The sequence below is a fragment of the Acipenser ruthenus genome, chromosome 2 (assembly GCF_902713425.1).
Source record: "Acipenser ruthenus chromosome 2, fAciRut3.2 maternal haplotype, whole genome shotgun sequence".
NCBI lineage: Eukaryota > Metazoa > Chordata > Actinopteri > Acipenseriformes > Acipenseridae > Acipenser > Acipenser ruthenus.
The window spans coordinates 21,342,434-21,355,815 of NC_081190.1; the positions used below are offsets into that span (position 1 = coordinate 21,342,434).

At 37.3% G+C, this 13,382-nt stretch overlaps 1 protein-coding gene across 3 annotated transcripts in view; it reads left to right on the forward strand.

Moving 5' to 3' along the window:
- Positions 1-13,382, forward strand: part of LOC117409398 (adenomatous polyposis coli protein) — a 63,673-nt gene continuing 50,291 nt past the window's right edge. For 2 of the 3 annotated variants that reach the window (XM_034920079.2, XM_034015390.3), the window contains exon 1: positions 1-285. The gene's annotated coding sequence lies outside the window, so the exon portion shown is untranslated. Of the gene's footprint in view, positions 286-12,745; positions 12,849-13,382 lie in introns of those variants that run through there. The other variant, XM_034920080.2, reaches the window with a different exon arrangement.

The following is a 13,382-nucleotide window of genomic DNA, read 5'->3' on the forward strand; positions in this document are numbered from 1 at the left end:
CTGCTCTCTCCGCAGCTGTAACAGCAACAGCTTGTTTTGCGCCTGCGCGCCTGGGGGCTGCAGGACGAGACAATATGGCGTAGCATAGGAAAGGATTGCAGTGACTGAAAAGAAAGAAACGGAGGGAGACACAAAGGGAAAAATTGAAAAACGCTTCTTCAGGAAAAGAGAACATTGCGAACAGGATGTGCGCCACAAATTAAGGCACATAACTTTTGTTTAAACGTAGTTTTCAGGAGCGAGAAGGACAGTTAGACTACGGGGAAGAGCTGAATGTTGTTTCAGGTAAGTGTGAGTAGAAATGTTTTTGTTTTGTTTGTTACAATGCCCCAGTGTGAAATTAAGGAACAGACTCACAAGTTACTCCCGTTAGTTTTGTTATTGAACCAAATGTAACTTTTCAGGCTATTTGGAAGTTTTGGTTTACTTAAAACAGCAATGGCTCCTAATACTATTTTGGTTGCTTACCTATGATTGGCTAAACTACAACTTTCAACTGTTGTGAAGTGTACGGGAAGTTGGCAATAACCCTTAGGAACGTTACAGTCGGTATGACTGATTTAGTGGTTAAAACAACATGCTTTATTGTAGAAAGTGTTAACCGCTTTAAAAGAGAAAACGTTAAACATCGCAAAAAGTATTACGATACAATGCGGACCGCTTATCAACAAGTGAAAACGTGAAAGTTTTGTACATAATTAATCAGCTATAGTAGGTGATAATTGCTGTTGTTTTCCGCACACTTTGCCACAAACTGGAAAGAGATTATTAATAGATAGGGGCAGTAGATCTGTGTTACTGGACTAAGCACGCAGTGTCAGCGATGCCCAGATTCAGTAATTATCTACGTCAAGGAATGCGACTTTATAGAAACACAGAACTTGCATTACCAGTGTACTACTGCACAAGCCGGATCAAACTTTTGTGTGGTTATGTGGCATATAAGGCCAACATATTCAAACGGTGATTTACACTGTACATGTGCTGTATTATTAATTGCATTTTTTTGTTCGTAATATGTGGCGAACTTGGCGTCACTGCTGTTTCCCATTTGACAAAAGGACCTGGATGCATCACATGAAGAGATTAACAGTTTTTTGTCCTGGTTTATGGATATTTATTGAATGTGCTTTTGAAGAGAAAGATGGATTTACAGTTTACTGTTCTCTCAAACACACACATCAATATAGCAATGATTACACTTTTTTTTCTCGAGTAGGTATATGTTAATATCAAAATATCACTAAGGTATTATCCACTGATCTATGAAGCATTCAGAATACCATATTGTATTTGCTATCAGGTGTTTGTCCAATTTACTAAATGCTAGTATAGATGGCTACTTGCTACTTTAACCTCGATAATTACTGTAACTGGACATTAAGATAGTGCTGTACAAAAATAAACAGATGTTTTATAGAAACAAATTGTGTATTGGCTAGGTGTAGATAATAGGCAGTTTTAGAAAATAACCATATATTTATATATCAGATTTGTAGCACGTTGGAACATCATTAAGATAGATGCCTGAGATGTGTATACTATACATGTTCCTGATCCTGCACAATATGTCTCTACCACACAGGTTACAAAAACAATGCATGGTGCAGATATGTGAAATAAGGCTTCAGTCATGCAAGCGAATCATGGTGTGAGTTAGTGAAGTGGTAAAGGGTACCAACGTTAAGAATCAATCCTAAAGAGAGGAAGGGAGATTCTGTACATTTCGAAGAAGTTTGCTTAGGATCGTGTGAAAATGGGCACGTCTCCAGTTCGGGTGGGCATTCTTTTACTGATTCGTTGACTATAAGGTCACTGAGCTGGTTGTTTTTGTACTGACCACAAGAAGTAAGGTAGACAGAGAAGTGCGCCTCTATTTTAACGCAGTAGTACCCCGTCAGTAGTACCTTCACAGAGGGGATGCATTATCCCTCCTGCATTGTTCTCCTGTCCCTGATGATGCCCGGTGGGATCTGCACCTCAGCCAGCTGGGGAAAGTGGATACACGATTCTGAAAGCTAAACACTTACTACTTTAAAACAACAACTTTTAATTTTATATTGAAGCATAGGACCGAAATATTTTGTGTTATCCCAGATTTCTGAACTGATAATAGAAGCATTCCAATTAAAACACACAGATGTGTGACTTTATTATTTATTCTTTTTGTTATATAGTGTTTTCACATGCACTGGTGTATCAAGCGTTATTTTCAATACATTCAGGTTTCATAACTATTTCTACACACTGCTGGGTATAAGTGTTGTTGTTTGGCTCTGACTGATTGGTTTGGAGGTGCAGTAGTCTTGTTTAAAATATGTTATCTAGTATTCTGTTACAAGTGACAACAAGTAAGGCTTGGAGGGATAAAAACAGTTAACTTTCTTTTATCATTTTTCAAAGGCTTCCCGCATGGTATGAAGTTGTTCCGTGATGGTCAGATGATACTAATCTGATTTGATAATGTAATTTTCCTAGGCAAAGAAGAATCACCATTTATGGGGCACTGGGTGTGTGTTATGTATCAGTAAAGGCCATGTCCTTTCATCTTTCTAGGAAGCATTCAAATGGATTAATTTGTCCAGTATACTGTATGGACAGTCATTTTGTACACAAGGCTCTATGAATATAAGGGCTAATTATTTATTGGGCTTGTCATAGTGTAATGAGTAGGGGTAGGAATTTAGAATACAGTGTGTGTAGTCTAATGAAAGGCAGAGCAAAACTTGTGGGTTTGCAGTTGTGCTATCATGATGCCCACCTCGCTGTCAGTCTCGCCACCACTATCCCTTACGTGTTTCCTGGATGTAGCCAGCTCATACTGGCAGTTTCTTTACAAATGAAATAATGCATTAAAGATTTCGAGTAGTGAATATTTATCAAAGTACTTCAAGAATGATTTAATTTCAAGTATTCCTGCTTAATAAAAATGTTAAAGCTTACTGATTGATTTGACTTTAAGTACACTGTATTATACTACAAGCACACTATATATAAGGAGAAAAACACTGAGAGATAAATTGAGCTCTAGTGTTTTGTTTATTACATCAGTGATATTATGCTGCAGTGTTAGATTCACATCAGAACCCGAATTAGTCAGCGGCAATTTGAGCCCCTCTTGAATCTTGTGGATAACTCATGGGTCATGTGTGGAATTTAAGAAGTGGGTGTTATTGTGGGATATCATGCATGCCTTTTATATCTGTATTTCAGCATGTAGCAACTATTAATTCATTGTTAAAATGCAGCCCAATGATTTTAATCTTTAAAATAAATGCAGTTAATTACCTGCAAAGGTACTTGGCATTTTTTAAATATAATTTTGGGCACAAACAGCTTAAACAATGGCAGTTTAAACACAGACACACAACAGTATAAAAGTACTGTGCTTAAACAGAATTAATTTAATTTACTGACCTGTAAATCAGGAAATAGATACAGAATCTGTTGTGTAAGTCCGGTGATGGGCATGTAGTGCATGTGTTACACTCAGTCAGTGACAATGAGTGTGACACATACACCAAATAGTTTAACAAAAGTGTATGTCTTCTACGGTCGTTCGTATGTACAGTAAAAATAATGTTACATTTACATGTGGTGGATATCGGTCATGATGATTTACTTTTCTCATTTTGCCGATGGCTGTGAAATGAAAAACCAACACATGTTGTCAAGGCATGTAGGTTAATACCGACTTACTGTGCTTGTGTACAGTGTCAAACTTTGTATTTTTTCATTAATTCTGCCCTAATCCTTTCCTTTATTCTCCTATTTTGATTCCTCCTACTTTTTTCTGGCATCTATTTTTTTCTTCATTCAAGTTCCTTACCCTACTCCGCATTCTGTGCCTCTTTCTCCCATCTCAGTAATTTTAGCCTCCTGTCGGCCTGTTTTCTCTCACAGATACAACAGTATGCATCTAGCCATTCAGCTGCCAGTTGCCTTAGTAACGGAAAGGCTTTTGTTTTTGACAGGCATTATGCGGACGGAAACATATGTTATTCAAATGCTTTGGAAACACTTTGATACCCAAACTGATTTCCACAATTGGTGCTTGTTATTTTCAAAATCAACCTCTGCTTCAAGTTCCCTAAATCACCCGTCCAACAAAACTGCTCCCAATTCATATATGTGTGCAGAGCTTCTCTTGAATTCAAGTCCAAGCTAAATTACTGCTACTACTACTGTATAACTGGATGATTAAACTGTATTCTATAACAATAACACGTGTCAATTTTATTAAAAAGGTTTTATCCATACCTTCACTCAATAATAAATGAAGAAAAACTATTCCAATATGAAACTAGGGTTTTCCTGATGCCTTCAGTATAGTTTTACCTTAATATTACAGTAGCTTTGCTCAAATGATTCACCAGGGTGATGAAGAAATGCATTTTGCTTGACAATTAAGCATTTCTGTGGGGGGCAAAGTGATGGCAGAAGTCTTCATTTACAGTAACATACAGATGACCAGTGTTCTGTAGGATAGTCTGCTGATAGAATTCAGACCCACTAGCCTCCTCTGGAAACCAAAGTCAGCTCCTGAATAACTTCCTAATATTCAGGTGACAGTGATTCAGCAGTATTTTTTTGCAGTATCGAATGGTGCATGTCCATTTGTAACTACTGCACTGTAAATGGACAGGTATGCATGTAGTACAAACAAGCAAAATGTGTGTGTATATATATATGTGTGTGTATATATAAAGCATTATAAAGCATTTTGATGTACAGTACCAAGAGAACTTAAAATTAAGTGTGTTATGACAAAACACATTAATTTGTTAACATGAATGTCAAAGAGATAGATTGTAGCTATTCTCATGTGTGCAGTACAGCCTGCGGCCAAAGGAGGCAACAGTAGCAACCTTTACAGGTTAGTAAACCTTTACTAAAATGGTCGCAAGTGAGATAAAACATTTTTTTGGAAAACATTTCTTAGCAAGTTGCTGTATTTTAACACTAGAAGGACCGGAGATATACTCATACCTAGATGCCCTGCAGCCGTGTTTCTGACAGGCTGTATTCAAAACACTTTAAATAGTATAACGAAAGGAGAAACAGTCAGATGTAATTTTTGTTGTTTTTTAATTGAGTCACAAACATCTGAACAACCGAAGCATGCATGCATGCATGCATGCATATATATATACACATTTATATATACATTTATATATACATTTATATATACACATTTATATATACATTTATATATACATTTATTTTAAAAATTAAAACAAGAAAATGTAAATAAACAGACATCGGTTTACAACATACCTATTTATAAAACTGAAACGATAGCAATACATTTTAACTTTTCAACAGCAATTGGTTTGTTATCAGATGAGCAAAAGCAACTGAACAACGTAGATACGTAAACTTAGAAAAAAACATTTTACAGAAGCGCACAGCACCTGACAAAAGGGTATTCATTTACCTTGAGTCTAAGGCTGTTCACAGTCAACACAGATAATGCGCTTCTCCACGTCGCCTTTCTGCACAGGACACAGCTGTCCGAAGTTTTATTTTTATTGCACTTGCCAACCTGGCATTGGCATCTCTTGCGGCTCTTAGCGGGGTTGCCAGCTTCAGCTGTGGGTACAGGCTTGGCAGTCTCCCTCTGTTCCAAATGCTTCTTGCGACGTTCCTGTGCTAACTGTAAAATATATTCTCTCCTTGGTAAATTCTTCTCCATGCATTCTTTGTAAAATACGCAGGATTTGATGGCTGCTAGGTCCAATACATTGTAAAACATCTGAACAGACCACCGTTGGGAGCCAGCTTTCACGTAATACTTCCATATCATCTGATCCAAAACATCAACTCCATATTTTGTTTGCATTGTAAAACTCCAGTCTCTGGTATTTATTTTCACTAGTCCCGATGCTAACTGACTGACCAAAGCAGCGCAGCTGGCAAGCAGGCGCCAGCCTTCAAAAGGCTGATTGAAACCAATAGACTGTCGGTCATTCACTCAGGCAGAGAGTAGAGACTAATCTGATTGCAGCTAAACATTGCGGACTGGTAAATCAAAATAATAAAGTAGAATACCGTTCTGTATAATCAAAATACAATTGTTTAGGTATAATGTAATATATCTCCTTTATTTCTGCACTCCTGCGTTCCATGCTTTGTGAGAATATTTAATAGATACGCACAGAAAGGTACATGAACGCACAGCCCCATATGTGTTACACGACTGGAGAAAATTACATTTTAAAACCAAAAGCTGCCAGAATGACCGCCGTGGGGTTTCTGTGTTAAGCAGTTAAATATGAATATGATGTGTTTTTAAAAAAGTAATTTCAGCTTCCAATCACTTAAAATATGCTGACGATAATGTAAACAACACCAAGCTATAAACAGCGAGTCCCAAGCTTAAAACGTGTTTCTGTTTACAGATAAGAACTCAACTTTTTTTATGAATATATTGCGTTATGTTTTAAGCAACATATTACGATAATGTTCATTATGGTAATTGTTTGTTTATTAGTTTTAAAATGTTTAGTAAAACGTGGCCTGTTTGACCTCGTTAGTACAACCGGCCCCCTTTGCTAATGACATCTTCAGTCACGGTCATAACCCAGTATAAATCAACACATTTTTGGAAAATGACTTTACACTTACTTCAAAAGATGCAACGTGTTTCAGTAAATTCAAATGATAAACTTCGCAGCCCGTGCAGAGAGAGAACACAAACGTAAAACATCATTAAGTGGGGTTGGCATTGCAGGGGAGATGAAGGGAGGTTTCAGTTCCGATCGAGTGACTGTTTTCTAAGCATTATTTTTGAATGCTTATTCACCACTGCTACACCCTGTTACAAAATGGACTTCCGTGCATTTTTTTTTAACGCAAGACTGAACTTGAGAGTATATGTGTACATTTGTTTTAAGTACTCGCCCAGAGGACTACTGAGACACAGACATCAACTAGTCCTCATCAGATTGAATTTGCTTCGGGCGAGCAGGAGTTTCTAAGGCTTGATTTTGAAATAGTTACAGTAATTGGCATTCCTTGCTGGCTGTTAAATGCATTTTTACATTTCTCCATTTATGTCCCTTTGTTTTTTACAAATGCTTGCTAACTAATTTATTGTGGTCTCACTTTAATTGGAAGACAAGCTGAGGAGATAATAGTGTACCAATTACTCCTTTATCCTAGCACTAATGTTGCAGTAGCCGTGTTCATGGATCAGCTGCAGGCAGCACCCACCACCATCAGGGTCAAAATGTGTTTTTGACATGCAGTAGGATGTAAAAGGTAATCCTTTTTTTAATTCCTTTATGAGAGATATTGTAACATTTTAAAGCACTTTTGGTTTTACCAATTTTTTAAGTAGTTTTCTTATCTGCAGTTAAGATTTTTGAATTTCTGTCTTTGCAGTTGGTAGGTAGATACACAGCCATTTTCTATTATTCTTTCAGGCAGGTTGTGTTGCCAGTGTTGTCCAGTAAAAACCTTTTTATTGTTTAAACCACAGTACATATAATGCTACATATTTACTATGTTTGTCTGGTTTCATCTGGTCCTGTGCCTTCACGTTATCTGTATTGTTCCGGGGAGGGACCATACCACTAGTTTCAGGAGTGAGTGTGTGAGTGTGTGTGTGTGTGTGTGTGTCGGTCGCTGTTGGGGGCGGACCATGTAATCTAGAGCCCTTGCAGGATCAATGTTCTGAAAAAAGAAGTCCTTTATTAATAGCAATAGCTTTTGTGCTTGTCTGGCAGCAGTAGGGAAAAAAAAAACACCAAGAAATAAACAAAGTGGAAGCAATCAAATAAAAGTAAAAATTAAAAAAAAAAAAACGTATTAGACATCTCTTGAGTCTCGGTACCAGAATAGAACAGACTAAAAAAACAAACAAACATGGCATTCTGTAATCTGGCTCAACAAAAAACATTAACTTGTTGAATCCGGTATCCTCCACAATTGAAATTGATTGCATGTCAGTTGCAGTTATCTCAATAATCAGCCATGTTATGTTTTCAGCCCGAGTTACATTGTTGTTTGTCTGGGCCCCACCTCCTCCGCACTAGATCCAGCACCAGTAGTAGAAGCAGACATCGTATGTACAGGATGCTTTATATTCACATGATTTAACGTTGTTCACGTACTGCCGCTGTAACTAAGCTCTGCAGAGCACAGTCTAAATTTTACTTTTTGGTCTCCCTTTTAATCACAATATACCCAGACTTGCTTATTTCGATCTCCCGAAGAGGACATTGCTTGTCACGTGACCAAAAGCATGCTGGTCATTGGGAGGTGAATATCCAGTGACAATGATGCCACGTGACAAACAAAAACTCTCAGTAGCCATTATTTGCAGACACCCTCTTGTTCTTCATATTTGACCTGCACATTTTTGACAAAGTTTAAACGATTAAGCAAAATCATAAATGCTTGACACTTTACTGACGTTTAAACTCTAAACACCCCTAACACCCCTAATACATGCATACACATTTAATTGTGTATAGCTGTAATATGGGAAACAGCATATTACAAGTATACACAATTAAAGGTGCGGTCACCAATTCCACACACATTTTCAGCCAGTCTTGTATTGCAGTGGCCTTGATGCTTCAAAAGTATTCTTTTTTTCTTGTTGATCTTGGCTTGCTGAATACAACTTCTTCATTTCACTAATGGAGTACTTTGTCGGACACACACACGCACACACACACCCCTCCCACACTCTTCCCTCATCAGCTCTGTGCGCCACGATGAGATCGGTGCCCCCTATTACCTTGTAAGTGCCACATACCTTCAAACTAATTGAAAACCCTGGGTGATTTTTAGTCTTGCGCGAATTGCGAATCGGGCTTATGTTGCATAAAGATTTTTGTGAAAGTGTTATTTATGAAATGATTGGAAAGAGAAAAAAAACTCATTCAGCATTACTTTAATCTCTTTGGGGGGGAAGGCTGTAAATCAACGCCTCCCATACAGAATAAAGCAAAAGCATCAATTTAATTTATTTAAAAATGATCTGTATATGAATTTTGGGATGCAATTTGTAATGAACTGATGTAAGCGTATGGTACCAATTTCTATTCTTTTGGGTTTTTTTTGTTTAGTTTTTTTAGACAAACGTTGATATGCAAATTAATTGAGCCATTGATCACGTTAGTTCAGAATGTGGCCTTTTAAAGCTTTGTTCAGTAGTGCAATATTAATACCACACCACCAGTGGTGGGTCCAGGATTCTGAAAGTGGGGAGGCGAAGGGGTGGCAGAAAAGGGCTTGGTGAGCGGAGTGTTGTTTTTTTTTTTTTTAAATGTGTAAGTGAAAAGAAATGGGAGATGAATTAAGAAGCTAAGTATGATGATTATTTTTTCATTATTTTTTTGTTTTCTGTAAACTCAAAATATTTTGACCAATGTTATATTGTTTTCAGTGCAAATAAATTATACACATTGCCTGGGAATTATCCGAAGGTCCAGGTAGTTCTCTCTGCCTTGTTTCTTTGAAATTAGAAGCTTGAGATTGTGTCTCTCTCTTTCCTGTGAGGAAGGGACTTGTAGATTTGAATCACTCATGTCTACATAATCTTCTTCACTACTTACATCTTGGTCCGTGTGTAGTTGGAGCGTTTGATGTTGTAATAAATAGGTGATAACAATGATATATGAAAGATAACAATGATATATGAAGTTATTTAGTCTTTCACTACCTTTCGTGAAATAACTTATCAAACCACATCGACTCAGCAAGTCAGGTTTCCAAGAGGTTTTTTTTTTTATATAATAGCTGCATTAATAAACCATAAAACTCAACCTTTTTTTACTCTCTTAAATGAGAAAATGAACTATGCAAATTCATATATATGTGTACTTTTTTACGCTGCCTTGATAGAATAATCATTCTGAATGAGTTTCGTGAAGAAAGGGGTTCTGAGTTCTACCATTAATACTGGTACTCTTAATTCTGATCTTAGTTAATTAATTAATTAATCTTAATTCTGATCTAAAGCTTTTTATCAGCACATTTCCGTGTACAACCATTAATACAAATACTGTATATAATAGGGGGGTTTCTGTAAGGTTTTTGTGGTTCAGTGCATTTTTTTTTTTTATCGAGGTATCGTACTGATTGCAAATTAATTACATTATATATATATATATATATATATAGGAGGACAACGCAGCTCTCGGGCAGTTTACAGGCAAGCCTGCAGGTGCCCGGCCAGACTACAGGGGTCGCTGGTGCGCGGTGAGCCGAGGACACCCTGGCCGACCTAATCCTCCCTCCCCCCGGGCGGCGCGCAGCGAATTGAGCGCCGCCCCCTGGAAACTCCCGTCCTCGGTCAACAAAGGAATAGCCTGGACTCGAACTCGCGACGTCCAGACTATAGGGCACATCCTGCACTCCACGTGGAGCGCCTTTACTGGGTGCGCCACTCGAGAGCCCACAACATTACTTATAGTTTGACATGAAATTCGTAAACAATATCTTAAACGAGAACATAATACAGATAAATAAAATAAGGAAATACATTAATAAGTTACATATATACAGTTTGTTTAATATTATAGGCACCTTTTTTTTACCAGTTGCCTCCGATGAGGTTTCCAGGTGGATTTTGTAGCTGGGTGGGGTGTTTATGCTTCAACCTGACTAAGTAGCTTCGACTTGTTCCTATTCTTACTGTGACTGGCTACAACGACGACAGAGCTAGCCTGAGATTGGCTAATGTTTGTTAGATTGTTTTTTTTTCTTGTGTACCATACTTGTAACTGAAGGCATTGTATTGTGAGATGTAGTTTGTTAGTGAAAAGTTTTAGGGGAGGCGGCACAACACATACAACACGAGTACTTATCAAATGTTACAGGATTACTCAGACCAATGCACACAAGGTGATGGTTACAGTAACCACTGACTGCACTTGTACAGTGAGATCTCTATTAGGGACATATTTCTTGCAACAAAATACTGAAGGAATATAGATTTCTTTTGTAACTAATGCCATGTTGATTTTAAAAATCTATTCTTTTTTTAGCCAGTTTATTTAGTTGTTCTTGCTGCTGAATAGAGGTGACTTTACATTGATGTAAATAGGAACACACCAGGACTGGAAAAAAAAATAAAAAAAAAATAAAAAAGCTTTAGTTGTGAGGTAGTGTTTTTACTGGTGGTGCCTTAACGCAAGATTTTTACTATTTCCGGGATTTGGAAGTTATTTTGTGCCCTTGATCGATAAGAACCCTTTCATATAACTTGACATATAAAACCATTTGTTATCAGATGTGAAGATTGATAGCCAAATTGTATTGTTAGTTAATTAGATGGTGATAACTTGGTAGCAACCCAGGTGTAACCTGATTTATCTTGGTACTTCTTTAAAAATTACCAGGAAAGAATTAGAGATTCATTTATAAATCGCGGTCGGATCTGTCTAAATTAGTTGTTGCTTCCTTGGGATGTATAACTTTTTTGTTTGATTTGTAGTTTAAATCACACTAAATTAGGGAGCCTTTAAAAAGGATTGCCAGATGAAAGTATGTTGGAAAATAAATGCTTGTTTTCTGTTGCCAAGAACTTGAGACCTGGATCAGATCCATGAAACATTTTCCCACATAAATTCGGAAATGTGAAAGAAATCAAAAGGAAGGACAGAATGGGACGTAGTGAAACCGGGAAACGTTTCTACTTGCTCTCTAAAGCAGCTTTTAAAAAAAATTTTTGAAGGCAGCCTTATTTGCATGTAAAAAGTACAGCATTTTTTTTTTTTTTTTTACTGAGACGTCCAAGCATCCAAGTATTTGGTGGTGCTTTTAGATGAACCCATGAGAAACTATTTAGTATTCGTATAAGGCCACCAGCTATGGTTTAACTTGGCATTCTCCTTGAGATAAAAACAACTTACTTATTGAATCTATGGGCATATTAACCCAGTGATTGGAACTTAATTTGTAATATCTTACATTGGGTGGTATTGACAGAAACAAATGAAGTACATAAGTAGCTGTTTTTCAGATGTACTCCTCACAAGACTATAAAAATGGAAACAACACATTTAATGTAAAATGAAAAACCATCAGCCTGTTTTGTAACAGTTTGTAAAAAAATTAACAAATGCAGCAGGCAGCCACCCCCCAACATTTTACAAGAGGAAAGCGTTGGTGCTTCACTATATTGTGGCTTGTAATTATTTTATGTATATGTATTTATTCATTTTATTATTCTGGTTCCTGCTGAGCTGACACATCTGGCCCTGGGCTTTATTAGGAGGCATGCAGAATGTGGGTCCAATTTGATAGATATACTTTTTTTCCTTTTTTCTGCCACCTACAGCAATATCACAAATCTGCCATCTGCAGCGATATCACAAATATCCCTGGGTTGTATTATTTTTTTTATGTTATCAGTTTCCTGAGGCTTTTTAAAAATGTATAAATAAAATAGACAAGCTTTTGTTATGTGAAATCCAACTGTTTAATAAAAGCAGATGAAGGGGCTTTTGTGATTGGTAGGTGTTTTGTTGCTTCTTACAGCAGCCATGAGTTTTAGTAATTTTTTTTAAGTTTTAGCTTTTTTGTTCTGCTGTCACTTCCGAGCCCTGGTGACAGCTGGCATGACCTTCGGGCTGCTCGGACCTATAGGCCTCATGCCAGTCATCTGCCGGAGCAAGCGGCCTATACCGCTTCCAGACGAGGATTTAATTGACTATGGGAAGCAGCTGTGTAATCTGTGGGAAGGCGGCCAAATCACCCAGTACTGTAGCAGATTGACTGCCAGCTGATTGGCCCATTGTGGGGGCATGTGACTAGAATGGCTGTATTTGCTTGTGCTTTAACACAGGGAAAGGAGATGGAATGGAGGTTGACAGTGGTACAGAAATGGGGTAGGTTTTTTTTTTTTTTCACTTGGCGTTTTGATTTGTTTTTGTTTTTTTTTGTAAATTAGGATTTGAATGATTTTAATTGCAGACTGTTAAGAAATGAGGTTTGTTTAGAATATCTTGCAGGCTAAGCCTTTTCTTTTTGTGTATGCTGGATCTAAAAAGAGGAGGGAGGGTTCCATGTATCTCTCCTTTTTTATCCAGTAGGGAAGGCAGAAGAGACATGTTCTGTGCTTTGGGGAAAAATGAACTGCTGTAGACACTGAATGTGAAATAAAATGTGTTTAAGGCAACCAGCATAGTACTAAAATGTACACTGCCTTGGTTTTGGTTTCTGTAGTATAAACGCTGGAACAAACCAGATTCATAGGGTTTTATGCTTTCATAGTGGAATCTGTGAAGAATGTGACAAGCCTTTGTAAAAACATAAAAATCTTGGAAATATTGATGTAAGACATACATATTGGTAGACTGCCAAATTAATCTAATTGAATAGTTGCATGCCGTGTCTTTTGTAGTGTCAGAGTGGTGTCCCTC